This window comes from Capsella rubella, unplaced genomic scaffold, assembly GCF_000375325.1.
Source record: "Capsella rubella cultivar Monte Gargano unplaced genomic scaffold, Caprub1_0 scaffold_7, whole genome shotgun sequence".
Classification (NCBI taxonomy): Eukaryota; Viridiplantae; Streptophyta; class Magnoliopsida; order Brassicales; family Brassicaceae; genus Capsella; species Capsella rubella.
In genome coordinates, this window is record NW_006238917.1 from 12,943,672 (window position 1) to 12,949,919 (window position 6,248).

A 6,248-nucleotide genomic window follows, 5' to 3' on the forward strand; every position below is an offset into this window, starting at 1 on the left:
AAAGCTACACTTACTTAGCTTGGCGAACAACTTATGTTCTCTTAGCTTACACAACACTTTTCTCAGATGCACGCCATGCTCTTCCGGATTCTTCGAATAAACTAGAATGTCATCAATAAAGATGATAACAAACTCGTCCAAGTATTCCCGGAATACATTGTTCATGAGCTTCATGAAAGCGCCGGGAGCGTTAGTCAGCCCGAAAGGCATGACAACGAATTCGTAATGCCCGTACCTTGTCCGAAAGGCCGTCTTACTGATATCCGACTCATCGATCGGAATTTGATGATAGCCCGAGGCTAGATCAATCTTCGAGAAACAAGCAGCACCTCTAAGTTGGTCCAACAACTCGTCAATCCTCGGAAGAGGGTAGTTATTCTTCACCGTCACTCTATTCAGGCCGCGGTAGTCGATACAAAGTCTGAAACTTCCATCTTTCTTCTTTACAAAGAGAACCGGTGCACCCCAAGGTGAACTGCTTGGTCTCACAAATCCTTTGTCCATTAGCTCACTAAGCTGCTTCTTCAATTCGGCCATTTCCGCCGGAGCCATCCGATACGGTGACTTAGAGATTGGAGCTGTTCCCGGCTCAAGTTGAATCGTGAACGGATCCGAACGTGTCGGTGGCAAACCAGACAACGCTCCGAACACGTCTTTGAAATCTTGCACCACCGGAATATCCTTAACTTCTTGCTCGGTTCCCACTTGCACCGTAGAGATTGTCGCCAGGTACGCTTCATACCCTTTCTGAATCATATGCTCCGCTTGAACTGCAGAAACAATCAAGCTTCCGGACGATGGTTTGATTCCCCGATACACCAGTAAACCTTTAGGCGTCTCGAATACAACTCGTCCACGGCGACAGTCCAAATGTGCTGAATATTTGCCGAGCCAGTCCATTCCCATGATTACATCATGATCATCTATGCGGCAAATCACCAAGTTCGTGGGCATATCAACTCCACATATCATCACGGAGATGTTCCGGACCTTTCCATAGGTCATCATCTTTTGTCCACCGGCTGCTTTAACAAGACCAAAGTCTTGTCCGGGTTCCTTTTGAAACCCACCTTTACCAATCATTTCCGGGGACACGAAGCAACGCGAAGCCCCGGAATCAAACAATACATGGGTTTCCACAGCACCCATGAGAAGGGTCCCTACACATTTACCTAAAATGCTAAGAGCCCAACCCGACAAGCAACAGGCAAGCTACCAAAAACATTGCTAAGGTAAGTGACAAGACTTACCCGTGATCGGACGTGAAGTGCTTGCCTCATTCACATACTCCTCGGACACCGAGTAAACCCTTGGCATGATTGCTGGCCTCTTAGGCGGTGGTGGCAGCGCCTCACTTGACCGCTTCCCAGCTAGCTGCATAAGCTTCGGACAATTAGGCCTCAAATGACCAGCTTCACCACAATGGAAACATGACCGCGTATCCGGCTGTCGATCCCTTTCCGGACACTCGCTGATCCGATGATCCTTGCTACCACAACGGAGACATTGTCCCGAAAGGAGCCTGCACGTACCAGAATGCATCTTTTTGCAAGTCGGGACACACTCGGTTCTGTCCCGATGACTTTCCTTGGAAATTCTTTTTCCCCCAATTCTTCTTCTGTCCGCCACCTTGGTCAGATTTGCTTTGCGGAGCAGATTGAGTCGACACTTGAAAATTTGACAGCTTTGCCTTCTCCTCAAGGCGAGCTTCAAGCAATGCTGCCTTTTCCACCAACTCGGATAGAGTCGCATAATCCCGGATGCTACAACCGATCTGGAGATCAACATCCAACGCACGCATGAATCGGCGAATCTGGGCTTGTTCGTCATCCATGTCTCGGCCACCAAACTTCTTAAGCCGGTCAAACTCCACTTGTAATTACCTCACCGTCATTGATCCTTGACGCAAGTCCAAAAACTCCGACTCAAGCTTGTTGCGAGCTTCTTGCGGAAAATACTTAGCGTGAAACAAATCACGAAAATTTTCCCACGTACAGTTCGGATTCGCCATCCGATTAGACACATCAGTCCACCAAGTATCCGCCTCCTCAGCAAGGTAGTGGGTAGCAATGTCTTTCCGATACGCAATCGGACATCGAACAGAGTTGAAGTTTCTCTCCAACCGAGTCCTCCATTCAACCGCCTTGATAGGGTCAGCACCACCGGAGAAGTAACTCGTCCCCAACTTCATCATGTGATCCATCACAGTCAAGTACGATGGATTATTCTCCTGACCCACTGGTGGTACGTTCCCAACTGGTGGATTCTCCGCCGGCTGTGGAGCTAATCTTTCCAAGATTTGCGCCAACACGCCCAACACTTGCCCCATTTCGGGCGGAACAGCACCCGCGACGGCAGCAGCAGCTACTCCAATTCCACCACCGATAGGCGCATTCACGTTTCCAGCGTTTTGATTAGCCGGCTGTTCATTTCCTTCACGAGCAGCGTTCCTTGCTGAAGCATTTCCCACATTCCTAACAGGTCGAACCATCTGCAAATACCGGATTCGATACTAAGTTAGTCTATTACTAACTTAGTTTCTAATTACAGAAAAATAACCAGTCTTACCGTGAGACATCAGGCTTCGGAAGGATGGATTTACATACTAACCCGTTTACACTAAGACTGTCCTAGAATCGACCATGCTCTGATACCAACTTGAAAGACCCTAACCCAAATTTTCAAAATTTTCATTCAAGTTCAAAGGTACTTTCGATAAAACTTAACATAACCGCATAAGATCGATAGACAAGTCAATAATGCGAAACAGATTACTTGAATTCCAAACGAGGTTCTAGTACAAACGGCAAGTTCGCTAATAAGCTATTACATCGTTTTCAACACTAGACCGAATTATTAAAACTATCCCAATCCACCATCCTTCCCTTTCCTTGCCTTTGTCTCACGAGCTGGTTCAGCCACAAGAATTACTTCCATTTCCTGCATCCAAAAGGAGGCGTAAGCAAACGAATTTGCTTAGTGGAGCGGTCGTCCCGTCACACTTGGCACAGTCAAGAAATCACATTCATTTATATCGATTCAAGAAGTTAAACAAGCAAGCCATAAACATAACATACCGTCGAGATAATTATCGGAACCACCATCGATTAACTATCAAGACATTATCGCGATAACACATAAACCATGACAAGCAAGTAAACATCAATGAATCAATTAATAAAAACGACTCAAGACTCGGCCACGGTCACGCTCTCACCTTTCTCACACGGATTCACTTTCCGACACCTCTTGTCGCTTACTCGTCCGATCGGATCCAATAAACTCTCGCAAAGCACCCGGATCTACACCATGAACACAGATCTCACTCTTTTACCGACAATACTCGAAGAACAATTGATAAACAATCGATAAACACCAAGTTTACACGATACTTACCAAGATTCTCGAGACTTACTCGATCTATACTCGATCTTTCTCACGGATTCTCGACAAACACTTAACTTTCTTGATGAAAAGGTTGCCGATCACCTTTAGGGTTCTTACGCGTGAAAACGCTAACAAATGGTCGGCAGGTCTTTATATAGGGTCGAGAATATTCGATGGAATATCCATTATTCCGATCTTCTTCGAGATTTTATCCGATTCTCCGAACAACCATCGAGAATATCCAATCCCACGAATCTCGGCTTACCAACACAGGCGGGTTACCGAATCGGATCGACAAAATATCGAGCGGATCTTCGCATCACCGACAGCCACTCGATAGAGTTCCGACAACCAGTCCGATAAACACGCAATGGTCGATACTCTTCCGACAAACTTGTCCGAAAATCTTTTATTGTCCGAACAAATCAGAAGATTGTCCGAACACTCAACTTTTCCTTCGATCATTCGGATTTCCGACAGCATACACCGATCTTTCTCGATAAACTTCGATCGTACCGATAAATCCTCGACAAATTGATCAAATCTTCAATAAACTTATGTTTCCTCGATCATTGGCACGTCCAGTACCGGCTAGGATTCTTCGGAGACGGGTGTTACAAATGTCCTCAGACATTGACAGAGGACTCGAGTATGGAGATAGTTGTACTTAGCAGAGCAGTGGACACACCTAGTGAGTCGTTGGGGGTTGGAGAAAGTAAGACGGTGGATTGACGGTGTACCCCGGTGGTTCAACGGTTTTTCTGTATAGTTTTAATGGATTGTCTATTCTGGAACTGCCGGGGGGCAAATAAACCTAATTTCAGAAGATCAATTAGATACATTTTGAAGAAGTTCAATGTTGATATCCTTGCTTTGTTTGAAACGCATGCTGGAGGGGATAGAGCACAACGTATTTGTCAGAATTTGGGGTTTGATAACTCTTTTAGAGTCGATGCAGAGGGTCAGAGTGGGGGTATTTGGTTGTTATGGAGGTCAACAGTGGGAGTTGTCTCAGTTGTACAGACATCGAACCAGTTTATATACGCCACAATCGAGAATAGTATGGAGAAGTTACACTTGATTACTGTGTATGCTGCGCCTACGGTTAGTCGACGTAGTTGCCTTTGGGGGAGCCTGAAATCATTTATCACAGGACTTGACGGAACTTTGATAGTTGGTGGTGATTTCAACACAATTATCCGGTTAGACGAGAGAACAGGGGGAAATGGACGTTTGTCTTCGGACTCGTTGACATTTGGTGAATGGATAAACGAGCTTACCTTGATCGACATGGGTTTTAAAGGAAGCCGTTTTACTTGGAGGAGGGGTAAGCAGGAGAGTACGTTTGTGGCCAAAAGGCTTGACCGGATTTTATGTTGTCCTCATGCACGTTTAAAATGGCAAGAGGCAACAGTGACTCATTTACCGGTGTTAGCTTCAGATCATGCACCTCTTTACCTAAAGTTGTGTCCGGTTGATACAGGGAGGCCAGAGCGACGACCATTCCGGTTCGAGGCTGCTTGGCTCCAACATGAGGGTTTTAGAGAGCTTCTCACTCACTCTTGGAATAACCAATTGTCTACTCCCGCTGCTTTGAACGGGTTAAGATTGAAACTGAAGACTTGGAATCGTGAAGTGTTTGGTGATATTCATAAACGAAAAGAGAAGTTGGTAGCGGAGATTAAGGGGTTACAGGACGTCTTAGATACGGGCCAAACGGATGAGTTACTGCTTAAAGAGGAAGTTTTAATTAAGGAGCTAGACATGGTGCTAGAACAGGAAGAACTACTTTGGTTTCAAAAGTCACGTGAGAAGTGGATCGTCGAAGGAGATAGGAACACGAAGTATTTTCACACCTCGACAATTATACGTCGTCGCAGGAACCGGATTGAGAGTTTGAAGAATAATGAGGGTTTTTGGATATCTTCGCCGCAGGATTTGGAATCTCTCGCGACGGAGTATTACAAACGAATTTATTCTATGGCGGATGTGGAGGACCTTGTATCCGGTTTGCCGCAATTTGGGTTTGCTAAGCTAACCGATTCGGAACAGAATTATTTGAATAAACCATTTGATGCAGTGGAAGTTGAGGAATCCGTACGAAGCATGGGACGTTTCAAAGCACCCGGTCCGGATGGCTATCAACCCGTCTTCTATCAAGACTGTTGGGATGTGGTTGGGGGTTCGGTAACACGGTTTGTCTTGGAGTTCTTTGAGACTAAACACATGCCCGAAGGAACTAATGATGCACTCGTGGTTTTAATTGCGAAGGTGGCTAAGCCGGAGACCATAATGCATTTCCGACCGATTAGTCTGTGTAATGTTTTGTTCAAAACTATCACTAAGGCTATGGTAATGAGACTTAAAAAAGTCATGACTAAGCTCATTGGACCAGCTCAATCAAGTTTTATTCCGGGGCGGTTGAGCACGGACAATATTTTGGTTGATCAAGAGGCGGTGCATTCCATGCGACGAAAAAAGGACGTAAGGGATGGATGTTGTTGAAACTGGATTTGGAAAAAGCTTATGATCGAATCCGCTGGGATTTCCTTGAAGACACTCTCACGGCTGTGGGGCTGCCAGAGAATTGGAGAATTTGGATCATGAAATGTGTTGCTGGTCCGTCGATGACATTACTTTGGAATGGGGAGAAGACTGAACCGTTCAAACCAGCACGAGGTCTTCGTCAAGGGGATCCCCTCTCTCCCTATCTTTTTGTTTTGTATTTAGAACGATTGTGCCATCTGATTGAGTTATCTATTGTGTCGAAGGAGTGGAAACCGATATCACTCTCTCGGGGTGGGCCGAAACTATCTCATATTTGTTTTGCGGATGATCTTATTTTGTCTGCGGAGGCATCC